The sequence below is a fragment of the Dipodomys merriami genome, unplaced genomic scaffold (genome assembly GCF_024711535.1).
Source record: "Dipodomys merriami isolate MVZ:Mamm:240054 unplaced genomic scaffold, mDipMer1.0.p SCAF_18, whole genome shotgun sequence".
In the NCBI taxonomy this organism is placed as follows: domain Eukaryota; kingdom Metazoa; phylum Chordata; class Mammalia; order Rodentia; family Heteromyidae; genus Dipodomys; species Dipodomys merriami.
Genome location: NW_027203159.1, coordinates 4703487 through 4721188, shown reverse-complemented (window position 1 = coordinate 4721188; position 17702 = coordinate 4703487). Strand labels below are relative to the sequence as shown.

Sequence of the window (17702 nt, the reverse complement as noted above, 5' to 3'; positions counted from 1 at the left end):
ACTGCTTTGGCATACAGGTTGATCCATTTTAACAATGAAATATATGAGACACTATGTTGAAAATGAACTTTACAAATTTGGTGCGTGGCAAGTAGCAGTAGAAGGAAGGAGTTGGGTAGATGGGGAGGTAAGAGGTGTTAGGGGAAAAACACAGGAGGGAGTAACACTGCCCTATAGGAAATGAACTCATTACCTTATTCATATAACTGTAATCCCTGTGTAAAATAACTTTACAATAAAAAATGTGTATCAAAAAAGGAAGTACAAGCACAGTACCTATACTGTGTTGTCAAGGCCGTGGTTGATATCCTGCACAAAGTAATCTAAAAAGAGAAAATTTGAAAATGTTTCTTCATATTTAAACTTTTGTCATACAGAATCATCCTGCTATTGCTGCCAAATTGGCTACTTGTCCCTTTAATGCTCGCCACCTGGTACCACGAGATCAACTCACTGAACATATTGCAACTTGTATGGACAAAACTTCTCTTGAAGATGATGTAGGTAAGCCTGATAATAAAACACAATCCAACTCAATGTAGGCCCTTTGCACCTGTATACTTCTGTGATGTTAGTTATCTCTTTGTTTGTAGATAACATCATATGGAACGAGAAACAATACAAGAGTTCTGAAAGTACATGGCAATATGTTTCCTCTGAGGAAGACTGGGATAAAGGTAAAAAGCTTGTTGAACTTTCTGTAATTTCCATTATTGAATCTCAACTTACTTTGTGCTGTTGTATGCTTTCTTCCTTTAGGAGTGAAATTAAAAATCTTTGTTCAACTTGGATTGTCTTGTATGCCAATATCAATAACATATATGATAATATGCATTCATAACTGATTAAAAACCATGTCAAACATTTAAATGATATGTTTTTGCACATGGCTAAGGACTCATTCTTTTCAACCTTTATTATCCAGCTAAAAGTTTCTTGGAAGGCTCTTAAGGCCATCAACCTTGCTGTTTTTCTTTATCGATGTATAATGTTAGAGCCAATCTAAGCTAGCACCTCGATCAAGTATGTAATTCTCCCTTTGGCAGAATCCTTGGAAGATCCTAGCCCAAGTTTTGTTTGGGGCACAAGCAAATCATCTGGCAACAACAGGTAAAGAAAATAATTTTCTTGTGATGTCCTAGTTTCTGATAAAATTCAAAGTAAAGAAATAGGATAAATGAATAAATGAATAACAAACTCTGTTCCATATACCCATATATTGTGCTCACTACAAATGAAGTTTGCATTGCTCTCTGTAATTGGTGGCAAAAGTCAAGTATAGTTTCACTAGGACCAATAAGATTGTAATCACCCAAATTACTTTAAATCAGAATTAGCTTATCTGAATGTTCTTCTCATTCTGTTATAATCAATTTAAATCTGGGAAGCCATACATAACAGTATTATGTTGGGCCAACCTTTTTATAACCATTTTCATGAATTCAGGATTCACTCATCACATCAATTATGATAGTGTAAATGGAAGTATCTTCCACTGGTAATTGATAAATGTACAGACTTACGGGTGGGTTACCATGTCTTCCTTCTGAAATTCATTAAAGAATATTATACGAATGTCTATCTGATTTAAATTTTCTCCACAAATTAGTATAAAATATTTGAGGAGATTCTTGAGATGATTTACAATTTGCACTTTGCAAAGATACATATTAATAAAAATGTATTTAGAAGTATATTTTAGCAGCAACTCATACATGGATTTCATCTTTCACATTCCTGTATGAAGTATAAATATACATTGGAATGGTATAGATTGGAAATTCAAAATTAGCTGCACAACTGCAAAAGTTATGCTATCTCTTTGTGAGTAGTTATGACATTGTTGAAAGAATTTTAATTGCTAGAATGAACTTGTCCTTCTAGAGTCACAAAATAGATTATATTTTTGATTTTCTGGAATTTGAAAACATCAAGGCTCTCTGACATGGTAAGATGGCAAACACATTAAAAAATGAAGAGTAATTGGCTTTTCTTGGAATTCTTCATGAGCCTTTATTTAATTTTGAATCATGTAATTAGTCTTGCTTGCCGATATGAGACCTCTTTCTCTTTATAACTGAGACAATAGATTCTAGATGTATTGACAATGTTAAGAATTTTCTCATCTGATCAGTCTAGAAAAAAAAAAACGCATTCAACGTAAGACCAAGGAGAATTTATGTGAGCCTGTCATCACAGTCAGGCCTCACATATTCTTCCTGTGGAAAGGTAGTAAGCATACTAAGTATTTGTCTTCAATTGTCTGTTGTATGTCAAATATATTATAATATTATGTGAAGGATGAATTGGCAGTTTATATGGTAAAGATTTTGCTGAGGATGAGTAATAGTAATAGATAAATTCACCCTTTTATCTGATGATAATTTGCTAATTCATGAAGATTATAGCAAGGACTAAAACTCATCCTGTTTACAAACTGAACCTATTAATTTACTGTTTGATCAACAGAATATATTTATTCTTTGGGTTAGGGTGTTTCTCATCCTCTGTCATGCAGAGGAAAATGAATATGTCTTGGGAAACAATTCTGAGGTAGAAAACCACACTTGAGCCAGGCCAGGTGATAATGTTAATTCTTGCATCTCACGTGTCTGACACATAAGGATGTAATTATAGATTAATGAAGTGAAAGATTTTTTTTCAGATTCATTTCTGGAATTAATTCCTTCGAATTCGATAGTATAGAGAGCATTCTCCTTAAGGAAAACCATGGTTACTCCTAGACCTGCCGTGTGCATGAATATTGGGAACAAAGACGCTCAAAATCTTCAGCGCACTCTGGATAACAGAGAAAAGAAACCTGTTACAGGTTGCTTAGGGACCTATAAGAGGCTGAAATCTGAGGATCAGATCTCAGGAATATTTGTCAAACTCTCATCAACAATTAACCATCTAAAAACTGGGAGTGTCTCTCTAGCTCATGTGGTAGAACATTTGAGCTCTGAAGAGCTCAGGGACCATGCCCAAGCCCAAAGTTCAATCACAATGACCAACAAGAACAATAACCAAAGACAGGAATGTAATGTAATATGCATCAACAATGTCCCATACTCCCTGGTATTTCCAAAATCTCTGAATTTTTTCCTTCCACATAAGAGCCAGTTAGATTTTATTCACTCCCTACTCATAATATCATGTATTTTCTCTATCAATTTTAGAGTAATGTTTAATGGAGCAGTGATATTTCCTTACTTCATTGGTTATTAGAACACATAATGTGACCCAATGGGATTACTAATTCTCTTCCCTTATGCAAAAATGTCTTACTTATGGAATTATAATTTCTCTGGATCTAAACAGTAGATAAGAGTAAAGAACCTGACAATTCATGAGAATCTGTGACAGTGTAGGAGACCAGGCTACTTGTTGATTTGTCTCTTCAAGATTTATACAACCCTAGCTTTGCCATTATAGGCACACACACACACACACACACACACACACACACACACACACACACATATATATATATATATGCAAATATATATGTATATTTATATATATTTATATGTGTGTGTGAGCTGATTTATGTCTGTAATCAGATATTTCTTTTACCTGTCCATTTGTAGATGCAAAATTTGTGTCTGTGTGTGTGCAAACTAAAATTTTGTACATTTTTTCCTACTCTGTTTCAACACCTATAAGTCAATGCTGGGTACATTACTATGTTTTGTGTAATTGAAAAGTGAGGGTATTTTTCCTGCCTTCAATTCTTGATTTTGCCCAGTCATGACAAAAATTAATAACAGGTTATCATGGATTTTTCATGTGTCTTCGATTGATCCCTAAGCTCGATCCAAGTGATATTTTCCAAACGTTGGTATGTCCCTGGCATATAATTCTCATAACCATACATATTTGAGAAAGCAGTGTTAATGTAGGAACGTTACCCTTAGTTAATGGAAATTTTCTATGTTCATTTTAAAGTCCAATGTTTCAATGTTCATACTGAAAGGTGACATGCATATTTGTCTTAAAGGCTAATTATTTTCCTGAACTGCTGGATATATTTACCTGATACCACTCCAAAATGTCATTGTGACATCACAATAGCATTTGTTTTGTCCACACATAAGAATGGAAAAGCCGTTTATTTGTTTGAGGCATAGAATATGTCTTGTAACTGTACCTGAAGGTATTTGTATTGTATCCCTTCATATTTTACTAACCTACCATTAAGCATGTATCTTTTGGTAGGATACATCTCATAAAACAATCCCTCTTTGTGGTTTGTTTTTATGCATCCATTCACAAATATTGAAATTGAGTGGTAAGTTCATTGCAATAACATTATATAGTAAAACCACTATGGATTTTCTTCCTATTTTTCTGGATGCATGATACATCCATGGTTATATTACAAGAAATCTCGTTCAGAAACTGTGCCAAAATATGGCTGAGCCTGAATGGGTGACAGAGTAAATTTTGAAGAACTGGAAAATAATCGCTGAAGTATCAGATTGGCTAGCGTCATATTTCAAATGTGCAATGAAGTTTGAATGTGTTGAGGCAGAGAGTGTCCAAGTGTAATTTGTGAGGTTTGTATACAACGATCAAATTTCAATGGAAAGGGAAGTGGAAGTAAGCAAGAAATTTTTTGAAAATAGCTGATGATGTGCTCTCATTAGTTTTTGAATATCTCTCAAACTGCAAGTGAAGTTCTTGTTTATATGCAAAGTACAAATATATATATTCTAGTGTTCTCCACAGAAAGTAAAATAATATTTTTTCTATTTCTTTGCAGGAAACATTCTATGAACAAACCATGAGTTCAAACCATTTCTCATTGTTTCATTTACATTTTACATTTATTAATATATTGTGATGCTCACTCAACCAAATGAATACATTTTAACGTCTACTACCAATTAAATCTCTATTCACACTTATCTTGAATACAGAAGCAAAGCCGGGTGTTTATGTCCTTATTGGAATTCACCATGTCACTATCCACATAGACATGGTAATGTTGGAATATAGAAACTCCAATAATTACATCAAAATCTACATTTGTTTCCCAATAGAGAACAAATCATAATTCATTATTCACTGTTCTTACGTTTGCCTGTGAATATCATCTTCCATTTCATATATTGATATAATTGGATATATTGTATAATGAATACATAAAAACTGTAATGGTATTAGTCCTCTTATAAAAATCTTATACCAAATATGTATTCCCATATAAAATGGCCATTAAAATTTCAAAGGGATTTTTCAATCAACATTCTGAAGTATAATTCTTACTATAAAGCTTCTCATCCATCTCATTGATTTCCAAGTATAATCTCATCTAAACAAGGATTCTGGGAGTTCTTTCCAAATATGTGGCAGAAAAGAACAGATAATGTATGTGAACACAAAATACCATTCAAAACTTATTCTTTTGAGGGGGCAAAGTGCAGTTTGTGAAGATAGCATGATTTTGTGCTAAAAATGTGTTTTTTTTTTTTTTTTGTTTTTTACGGCATGAGGATATGCAACTTTGGCATTCTAAAATGTTCCAAGAAAGAGTGGACTGTATCTGTAGAGTGTAATAAAAACACTTTTATGGAACCATATTTCATGACTATGTTCATATTCAATTCGTGTGTAATTTTCCCCACATATATATGCCTCCACATACTTATAGTAGACTTGGCACTGTGGTCCAAAACATTCCTCATGCAAAATGGAATAATTTTTGAAGGATATTTTAGGAAGATCCACTTTGTAAAAATTGTTGTTAAGACTCCTATGCAAGACATAGAGTTGAATCTTTTGGGTACAGATGAGGAAGTTAAAGATGTGAGAATGTGGCTCATATTTATTATTCGTGTTGAAATGGGAGGGTTTCTTTGTATGGGCTTATTTGTGCACCTATTGTATAATTGCAAGTGTTTCTTGGTTTTTATTCTGAAATTGTGAGCAAGAATGAATTCAACATTAATTTGGGAAGGATAGTTTAGAATCCGTAGACTCAGGAAAACCTGAGTGTACAGAGTGATTATAATTACGTATGTAGGGCAGTGACTCGTTTTCTTGTCACGTGTTACCTTAGCCCTCATTTTTCTTACACTTTATTCTACTTCAAATCTCCACCGCCCTTGTTGGAAATGCCATTTCCAACATATTGTCTTGTGAGGAATTTTGTGGCATTGGTTCACCCGTTGTCCTCTATGTCAAAAATTTTTGATTCCTCTTCTTTGCCCTAATCACATTAAAGTTTATATAGTCCATAGGCTACCAAATTCAAATATAAAGACAAGAAGGGGGAAACCCTATGAAAAATAAAGGAAAAAGGCAAGTAAAAAGAATCAGTTTTACATAGTATTTTTTTGTTTGTTTGTTTGTTTGTTTGGATCCAGTCGAGGGGCCTGAACTCTGGGCCTGGGCACTGTCCCTCAGCTCTTCAGCTCAAGGCTAGCGCTCTACCACTTGAGCCACAGCGCCACTTCTGGCTTTTTTCTTTTTGCTTATGTGGTGCTGGGGAATTGAACCCAGGGCCTCATGCATGCAAGGCAAGTGCTCTACCACTGAGCCACCTTCCCAGCCCCTACATAGTATTTTTTTAAATTACCAACCATGATAAACCTCATGTTTCATGGGGGTTTTTTTACCCTAATTTTTCTGACCCTAATCCTCTTGTTCAGATATACATAGCAATTTAGCTCTTGCAATCCTCTTTGGATGACCTGGATACCTAACAATTTTAAATGCCAGTACAAAGGAAAAAAATTGTGACTCTTCATAAGGTAAGTTAAATATAAGCAGGTTAAATGCAGTAAGACAAAAACAATATTCAATAAATAGTGTTGTAATACTCAATAAATTCGTATAAAAGCTGAAAGTTAGATTATACATCACCCTGTATCAGAACACGTTCCTAATGAGTCAGACCTCGAGGTTAAACAAATCACTCAGAATGGAAGAAATAGAGAGATACTCGGTCTCGTAGAACAGATTGAAACTTTCTCATTGCAAATGCCCTAATGCATCAAGTCAAAGAAACGTTAGACCAACTATATTTCTTGAACCTGAACAGATTCTTTATAACAAAGGACATAACTAAGTAGGTAAATAAAAAGCCAAAAGACTGGGAGAAGATCTTCACTAGCCAAGAAAGATAAGGGTATATTACTTAGAGCTGAAATATAATCAAAATTCAACAAGTCAAATATCCCCCCAAAAAAACCCTGAACAATAACCCCACTCTATGAAAAGAAGTTAAATATTTAAAGAGAGACTTCACTGATGGCTAATTGACAATGGCCAAAGGACATATGAAGAAATGCTCAAGGTGTCTGACAATAAAACCAAGCCAAATAAAGTCAACACTGAAATTCCACCACATTCCATTAGAATGGCAAAGTGACTGAGATTAGATAATTGGATCAGAAAATGTGGGGTATAAACACAATGGAATTCTTTTTTTTTTTTTTTTGCTTATGTGGTGCTGAGGAATCGAACCCAGGGCCTCTGGCATGCAAGGCAAGCTCTCTACCACTGAGCCACCTTCCCAGCTCCTAAACGCAATGGAATTCTATTTTCTATTAGAAATAATGGCATAGTGCCAATTGTAAGGAAATGGAGAAACTTAAATATATAACATAAAGTAAAGGGGCTAGAACCAAACAAAGAGGCTCTATGGTATCTCTTATTTCTAAGAAATGGTATATGTCCATTTTAATCCTAGCAGAGGATTACAATAGCTTAATAGTAATATACATATGACCATACAATATTAGCTAAACAAAATAAACTGAAATACAAAATCTGTTGGTTTCTCTTTCTTGATTTTTAAAAATGTTCTATGTGAAGGTATTTCTCTGTACTTGCCTTTTTCCTTTATTTTCCTATGCTTTCTACAATGTTGTCACTGTATTTGATTTTGGTACACACTGTATTCCATGTAAGTTAATGAGAATTAGGCATGGGATGGGCAACTACCAAATCTGAGAAAAAGGATAATGGGTGAACAATACAAGAACAATTCCAACAAAACTACATGTTGGGAATAAACATTACACCTGCTGGGAGAGGATAGAGATTTTAAGCCAAAAAACAGTAAAAGTGAATGATGGGTAAAAACATGATGAGACAAATACTCATTTATTGCTTACATATGTAATTCAAACCCCTCTGTACATTACCTTGACAAGATTCCATTAGGAAGAAGAGTATTGATGCATACACTCTTCTCAATTCTCATAAGTTTACATGTAGATACTAAAGTCGATGGGTTTGTATTACATAAACATACACGTGAAAATAGTTCTGATTTTTTGAGGTTCCTAAAAGCGCACAGGTTTCCCTAGGTCACCAGGTTTCAAAGCAACATTGACAAATTAATGTTGTAATTGTTTTTGTTCAAATATTTGTGTAGGAATCCAAAGAGTCATTTCAAATTGCAAACCAGGACGTCCTGGTGCTCAAATATGCTCCGATGAAACTCTCACATTTTTACACGTATCATAAATGTAAGCAAGACTCTCCTATGTGAAACTTCCTCATCTGTAGTCAAATACTTCAACTCTTTTGATTACATAGGAATCTAACCAGTAATAAATATTATTTGGCAAGGGAGATCTTCCTAAAATATACTCGAAAGTTTATTCTACTTAGCAATAGGAATGTTGTGGACGAGGAATGTCAAATGAACTAAAAATTGGTGGAGGGTACATAAATATTTGTGACAATTTATACACAAGTCGAAAAAAACATTCATTCGATATCGTTTCATGAACTGATCTTGAGTTACAATCCATAAGTACAGATTAATCTTCCCAGAACATTTTAGTAATATAGCGGAAAATGTCTTAAACGATGTACAGATTCTCTGTACAAAATATGTCCTCCAAAACTAATAAATGTCGGTTGTTTATACTCCTGCAAGAATCTATTTTTTTCCCTTTCACAGACAATGGGAAGAAGTTACAGATTTCTTCTGCACATTAGATGACACACGAAAAATATGGAGATGATTCAGAATCTTGTGTCTTGAGAAATACGTTGCAAAATTAGGTGGTTTAAAAAATCTGTAAAATTTTCCTACCCCTTCTTTTTTGGAACACAGAAATTAATGGGGAATTTGTAGTAGGAACCACATATTATTTTAGTTTTCTTCTATTTTTATTATATTCTAGATTATTGATAAGTGAAATGGAACATATTTTACCCAGACAAATGTAACTATTGTGAGGGGTCAACCTACATTTAGAATTTAGGAAACAGTCCTTTCCTCAGGTTGCTTTCTTCATCCAACAACCTAGGCATCCTAAGTCATTAGCACTTGGCTAAATCCAAGGTGTTCCTGAAAGACTCGCTTATAGCTTGTTTGCCCTTCAATCCCACATTGTTTTTGATTGAAAATCTCCAATTAGGCACAATTTTTCATTGTGTAAAATAGTCAAGATTCTTGATTCCCACTAAGATCAGAAAAACTGATTCTTTTATAGTTGCCTTGACAATTCTTTGTAACTCATGTCCCAGTCATTGCAGGACAAACAGGGATATAACTTTTGCATTCTCAGGAGAGACTTAATTCCAAATTCCATGGTGGTATCTCAATATTCCCAAAGATTACTTTGTACATTGTTAAATATCTACTGTCAGTAAGATGTTCATGGAAGACTCTTGATAGTACATGCACATTGTTAAGAATCAACGTATATATAAGAAAAGGCCATTGATAACACACTCTCTGCCTCACATTGAAACTTGTAATGAGATTGAGATGTTTTTGAAGGAAAATTTTGAATTAATAGATTCTGAACTTCTGCAAACCTCTCTATACAATTCCTGCAAAATTGTCATCTCATCATAAGGCAGTGAGTAATTTGAAACACTTCTGCCAAACACTATGCTTTCTAGACCTTCCATGTTACACAGAAATATTGCAAATGCTTCCCTTCTGTCTTTTTTTTGTCTGTCTTGGAGTTTGTACTGTGAACTTGGGTATTGTCTCTGCACACTTTAGCTCAAGGCTTGAACTCTGCCCCTTGAGAGAGACCACCATTTTCAGTTTTCTGGTGGTCATTTAAAGAAAAACTCTCATGGACTTTACTGCACATGCTGGCTTTGAACCTTGTCCTCAGATCTCACATTCCTGAGTACTTAGGCTTACAGGCCTGAGCCACTGGCGCTCAGCTGTTCTTACACTTCTCTAATAATATACCATAGTAGTAACTTAAAATTTATGCACAGGTATTTAAACAACATCGAAGAAATTTCACAGCATCTCCGAAGAGAAAATTTGCAATGAAGTGTTCCAGTCCACTTTGATGTTGCTTCCTCCTGAAGATGAAATCTAGATATAAATGAGGAAGGAAAAGGAATATTATCAGAGACATGTAGATGTAAAATCAATAACCATATTCACAAAATATTGAAGATAGTGTAGGAAAATCATCTTTCATTTGGACAGCATTAATTTAGGTGAGATTACATTGATAGCCAGTGTTTTTCATTTTTAACCATTGTATTATGAGAAAAGATATAACTCTAAAAGGGTGCTAAAATTTACCTCTTTGTAATAAGATTAGACACAGTTTCTACACTATATTTACTATCTACACAGTGAAATATATTTCTCATCTAATAGTCCCTTTCTGAAGACACTTACGTTGTAAAACTCGTTAATTCACAACAGTCACTATTCCTCACACTCCCCACATATATCCTTCTAATCCTCATTTAGAAATGAATTCAACACCTGCATCAGAAAGAATGACATCACCCCATTTGTTAGGAAATGGAAAGACTTAGAAAAATATGTATTAAGTGAAGTAAGCCTGGCCCAAAGAAACATGGGTCCCATGGTTTCCCTTATTTACAATAACTTGTATAAATCGAGGAGAGGCAGAAAAGTCCAAAAGCTATGTACATATGACCATACAAAAAGATGATAAATGAAATGAATCCCTAGATAGGGACACAACTTGTTTCTACTTTCTAGCTATTGTTTTTAATAATTCTAAATTGTTCTAGATGATTTATTTGTTTCTCTTGTATGTTCTTCCCCTCAAGTTATAACCCCTGTTTTCACTGTATTTGATTACAGTGCCCTGCGTCTTTTATATACATTTTTCTAATTTGTGTAGGGAAGAGATATAACAAATGCTGGAACAGGATACTGTTTGATGCATTGTAACAATGAGATGTATAAGACATTATATTGAAAAGCAACTTTACAATTTAGGGGTGTGGGGAAGCTGAGGAAGCGGGGAGGCAAGGGATTTAGTGGAAAAACAAAGGAGGAGGTGATAATGCTCGACAGGAAATGTACTCATTAGCTTACTCATGTTATTGTAACGCCTCTGTACACTATTTTTACAATAATTTTTTTAAAGGAACTGAAGTAGTTTCTGCTGCCTCTTAGTCCAGTGGAAGAGCATCTTAAGTATTGGATAAATGACATGATAGTGATAAAACCTTCTGCATATGAGTACATGTCTTCAGTAGGTGATCAAGAAATTTGAGGGGTCACTATGAAGTAGTCTTCTATTGCCCTATATGCACACAGTTTTAGGTCTAATTTATAATATATGAATTTCAGATTTACTGTACTTATGAAAACTGCCATAAAAATAAAACCTGCACTGGCAATTAGTGCACCAATCAAATCAGACAGAAGGGTAGATACATCAAATAGATATAAGCATTGCGATCTTTTTATATGTGAGTTCGAAAGTGTAGGAAAGCCACTGCATGTAGAATTCTACTTAACAATAGCAGAGTTCTCAGAAACTCTAAAAGGGAAAAAAATAGAGCATGCTGTGCGACCTTTGTTTTTATCATTTGTACCTGCAGGGGAGCATTGACTTGCTTAGATATTGACTTGGTTAGATGATATTCAATAAACTGAGTAATCATGACAAAGATATTATGGTTCTATCAATGATATAGTAACTGTAGCCCCATCCTGAAGGCATACTGCAAGCAAGTGACCACTGCTGCTGTTGTGACACCTACTCATCTACTTCCCAATAAAAAAATGGAAAACTAAAGTAGCTTCTTATATTAAACTTCGTTACCCTAGGAGAAAGGACATTGCTATGTTACCAAGTGTTGATTACACGAGCAGGGAAATAATCATCAAAGATTGCAAAGGTCTAAAGGGGCTATGTTATTGTAGGACTTGTGCTAGAAATGAAGCTTAAGGTTTCCTGCTCTACTTGGCTGTTTACATTGACACACATACATAGGTTCGATTTATTTTCAATCTCCTAGTGTGTTCTAGCTAATATTTTTCACTACCGTCTCATACATTAAAAAAAACATACTTGGTCTTAAGGATCTTGAAAGTCAGTGGCTTAGTTTCTCACAGGTTCAGTGTCCTATTCTATTCCCTATATTTTTCTGTAACGCCAAGCAACTAACGACATAATTAAAATGTTTTCTCCCTGTGGAAGTACATTTGAAAGCTTTGAAAGTGAGTCTAAATATTCCTTCACTTTCCCCTCATTTACACATTAATTCTTTCATAAGGACTTGATAAGTCAGACTTCCTGCTGTTATTCACATTTCTAGACTGTGCTATACTTTGGGTAAACGACATGATACTGGTAAAGGGACATTCATAGATCTATTGGTCCACAGTGTGTGATCCAGAATTTTGTGGAGTAAGTTTCAATTTTTTAATGCTGTAATACACAATCTAGAAACAAACTTCAGCCATCAAATTATAAAATGTTCAATTTCTCTATATGAGAAAATTGGTTTCAGAGAATCATGTTGACATTTCTGCAAATTTGGCTGTGTCCTCTCAATGTTCACCATGGAGTTCCATGGAATTAAACCAATAAGCATAAGAACAAAAGTTTAAAAATGAAAGTATATTTAAGCTTCATTTCTAGTACAAGTCCTACAATAACATAGCCCCTTTAGACCTTTGCAATCTTTGATGATTATTTCCCTGCTCGTGTAATCAACACTTGGTAACATGGCAATGTCTTTTCTCCTAGGATGACGGAGTTTAATATAAGAAGCTACTTTAGTTTTCCATTTTTTTATTGGGAAAATACTGTACAGATGGGTTACTATTACATGAGCAAGGTAATGGTACATTTCTTATTAAGCATTGTTGCCTCCTCCTTTGTTTTCCATTCCATCCCTTCCCATCTCCCTTCTGCTCCTTGCTAGCCCCCGACCACCACCCCCCATCCCAGGGGCCAAAGTTGTAAAGTTCGTTTTTTGACATAAAATCTTGTACAACAATCTCATTTTTGCAGTGGTTCCACCTGTATCCTATTTAAACAATTTGTTTCATGCATAAATCTCTCTTTAAATAATGGTGATACCTTTATCTTCCATGTTCATGCATTGAATATTTTGCTCTATAATTTTATCCTTACAAGTGTAAATCTTTAAATCCTATCATCCTATCACTTGATGTCTAGCAATTCTAACCAAAGTGAACAAAAAATTTCTAAAAGAGGCATTTTTAAAATTTTCTTCTTGAAGCTTTACAACTATTTGTAATTACTTTTTAGTTCGCTGTTTCATGGTAATAGTTTAGTTTCTTCAATACACCTGTTTATATCCTTCCCAAAGTAACATAGGACAGCAAAGTGCCTGAACTCAAGCCTCATCTAGCATCTAAAATGAATATCTGTATCTTACATAGCAATTATGGTTGGGTATATTGTAGCGCCAAAATTTGGGAACACAATGAAATACTGTCACAACAGGCAACTGAAATGCAGTTTTCACCGGGATCTCATGTACCTGGGTGAGAAGAAAATAAACAAACTATATAAAATGTCTAACAAGTGTGCTGTTCTCAATAAACTTCTTCCTTCCTAATGATCAGCACCTTTTTGTACTGACCCCTGATTCTCTAATTAAAAACAAACAATCCATGTGGGGTGATGACCACTATCACCAGAAGATTTTAAATGCAATGAGTATAACAAAAATTCTTCTCATGCTTGGTTGAACAATTTCTATTTTCAAGAGGGAATATCTACATATTCCTACATTTTAAACTCTTTACACTTTTCAAATTTACTCATCAACTCAATGGGAATGTCCAAGTAAACATGGAAATATTTTTCTGGTTTTCTCTGATCAATCCTTATATCCTATTAGAATCAATGAAATATTGTTCATATATTTTTGAAAAAATTACTCTGTATTTTAAATAAATGTCTATACTTTACTATATAAAAGATAAACAAAATTGTATTGAGTGAAGAATATTCACATGATCATGATCACCTTACAGAAGTATACTATTTATAATTTTGTAGTGTGAGAAAAGGATTCTAAGTGGAACTATATCATAGAAACCAAGGGAGGAAACCCCTGGTGACTCGTTGAGGAAGACACTGTCTGAGAATTACTCTTCATTTTCTCATTTGACAATTATAAACTTTTCATGGATCAATAAGTTGAACAGAGCACCTAATTATTTGAATATATTTGCCAGTGTCATTTTCTAATTTAATGTACCTTTAGATCTACCCATTCATAATCAGGTTATTTATTTCCAAACTAGAGAAATACATTTGATATTATTTTATTTTTAAATAAATGCCCAGCATGTATATAGGACTTAATTGAATTTGTCAAAATACACCCATTTGAACATTTAACCCATGATTTTAACCTGATTTTCATTGACTCAACTGAAATTTAAATAACTATATGCTGACTGGAATCAGAGGAATCTTTTTTTTTTTTATTTTCTCTAATAAGTCTATCCAATTTAGTATGAATATATATGATTTTATATGTAAGTATACAGATAATTATTCTTAAATAGTTGTTGAAGACACAAACACCAGCGGATATTTCTGACTTGGTTAAAATCATATATTTCAACTTAGCAAGAATATTTTATTATATTAGGAATTGTTAAGAAAATTATCAAAATGTGTGCATGCTTTGCTTTATGGTAAACACTATTCCATTCATTTTATTAAGTTTTGCCCATGAAGAGGATGCTTCCTTTTCTGTGTACTTCTTACACTATGAAACACCAAATTAGGATATTTAATATCTCAATGTAATTTCACATGTTCCATACAGAGAGTTGCACAGTGGCTGTGGTATGATAATTTTCAAATCATGTTCTTTGTACATAAATAATCTAATGTTCAAAATGATGAGAGGAATCAAGTATTTTTTTCGTAATGGTTGTGTATACACTGTCCAATTAGACAATGAACTACTGTGAAACCCAGCCACAACCTAAATCCAAATTCCTTCAATGGAAAAATTGTCAAAAGTCAGCATCAGTCTTCATTGGACTGTGTTGCTTCAAGTATATGCACAAATCTATTAGTTCTAAATCTTACAATAGCTCAAATGTAATTAAAGTGTATCATCTTTTGTTATTTTTCAGTGTTCATTCGTATTAATTGGTCTTCTATAGTTGAATGAGTTTGGTGTAAATCATTCAAGGCACAGGAAGATGTGAGGAATGAATGAAATATTTTTGAGGCTGCGATTCCTTCATGGAGCAACTTGTGTTAGTAACATGATGCATATTCTATTCATTTTTTTAAAATTTATATCCCCACTAGCATTTGATTATGTTTTTAACATTATTTTTATTGTTATTATAAAAGTGATGGACAGGGATGTTACAGTTACATAATTCAGGTAATGATTGCATTACTCTTTGGACAATGTCACCCCTCTAGGCATTTTTTTAATTGTCAAAATACCGTTTCAATTACATGGGCAAGATAACGAGTATATTTCTTATCAAGCATTTTTGCCTCCGCCTTTGTTTCCCCTTCACTTCCCTTCTCATACCCTCCTCTCTCCTCACCCGATTCACCTTCCTCCCACAAAAGTTGTACATCTCATTGTTGCAATGGGTCCACTTGTATCCCTATTTAAATGATTTGTTGTTTCCCTTCCCCTCCACAAATTATACTAACATCAAATACAGTGAAAGCAGGGTTTTTAATGGGAGAGAGACATACAAAGCAACAAAGAAATCATCTTATAAATATGTTAGAAACATTAGCCAGAAAGACAACAAAACATTCCTTTGTTGCTGTGTATGTCCCACTATTCATTCTCTCAGTGTGAATTTTTGGTGGGGCAATGTGTGTTTCTTGTGTTTGTGTGTGTGTGTGTGTGTGTGTGTGTGTGTGTGTGTGTGTGTGTGTGAGTATAACTAAATTGTTTAATCAGATACTAGGTTGTGAAATCAAACTAAAATATGTGAACAGCATAATTGATCATTTGGTAAAATTGTTATATGTTGGACTCAAGAATAAATTATTTAGGCTGGGAAAGTGGCTTAATTTTAGAGTTTTTGCCAAGCATGCATGAGGCTCTGGGCTTGATTGCGTAGCACCACAATAGGTGAAAATATAGGAAGTCGTGTTGTGGCTCAACTCATAGAGAGCTAGCCTTGAGCTGAAGTATTGAAGGACAGTGCCGAGGCCCAGAGTTCAGGCCCAAAGACAGACAAAATAATTCGATTTTTATAAGAAGAAAAAAGCTGACAAATTCGAGCAATAAGTAGCAGTCTTTTGTAACATCTTCCCCATTACCATAATCTACTCCAACCCATTTGACCTCTAATAACTAAACATTTCAAGAAATGGTATATGCAATATCCCAAAGGGGACTGTTCTACCAGTGTTTGCTTCAGACCTTAGCTTTATTAAGTAATTATAGCAATACTCATAGTCATTTTGGTATGTTTATTGTGTCCTAGTATGTGATTCTTTGGGTTCATGCAAAGAAATAGGATTGCTGATTTATAGAGGAGCTCTGTTTTTAATATATTAGGAACCTCCAGAATTCTTTCCAAGGTTGTTGAACCTGTCTACATTAATACAACAGACTAGCAGCATTTCCATTTGGTCACATATGTGCCGCTCTGATATGATTTACTTTCTTTGTAAACAGGAATCACTACGAATCTTAGTGTAGTTTTCATTTACATTATTTTATTCCTGAAAGTTGTTTCAAATTTGTAGTCAAACTTGATGTTAATGCAAGGAAGTTCCTTTGCTTTATATTAGCAAACTTGTAGGGGAGGAAGGATGCATTTGCTAACTGAGATAGCTAATATCTAACCATTACTATTAGAAACATCGATTCTTTTTTCCTTAGTAGGTATTTGTATATTACTAGCCACATTTAAGAAAAACAGATGATCATAAGAGGTAGGATAATAGATTAAAATCTTAAAAGAGACATCACTAATATGAAACATACTAAATTAAATACAAGTTACATCAAAGAGGATAAAGAAGTTGAGGTTACATTCACAAAACAAAACTGTGAGGAAAGAATAATTATTAGCCATTGTATTCAAAACAGTACACTTGAATTTTGGGTTGAACAAATATCTTACCAAATTTAAAGAAAATAATCCAAAGAGACTTGAAGATGTGTCACTATAGTAATGTGTCTTACAACCATAAAACAAACTCATATTTCTTATCAGATTTCATGTATAGAACTTCATGGTGATTGAAACTTCAGAGCTTCTGCATGGCAAAGGACATAGAGAGCAAGATGAATAGAAGGCCCAAGGATAGTGAGAAGCTCTTTACTAGCCATTCAATGGACAAGGGTCTCATATCTAAATGTAATTATAACTCAAGAAACTGAATACTCCAACAACAAGTCCTCAAAGAAACAACTGTCTTACCAAAGTCGTTGAACAAAGTTACATTCCAACAACAATGCAGTAGGGTTCCCTTCTGTCCACATCCCCTCCA

At 34.0% G+C, this 17702-nt stretch overlaps 1 long non-coding RNA gene across 1 annotated transcript; it reads left to right on the top strand.

The window, feature by feature from the left end:
- The first annotated feature begins 383 nt into the window (after window positions 1–383).
- Window positions 384–5039, top strand: LOC138829949 (uncharacterized). The gene is made up of 4 exons (XR_011372809.1): window positions 384–504; window positions 594–677; window positions 1047–1110; window positions 4766–5039. It is a non-coding gene; the product is annotated as an uncharacterized lncRNA (long non-coding RNA).
- The last annotated feature ends 12663 nt before the right edge of the window (window positions 5040–17702 follow it).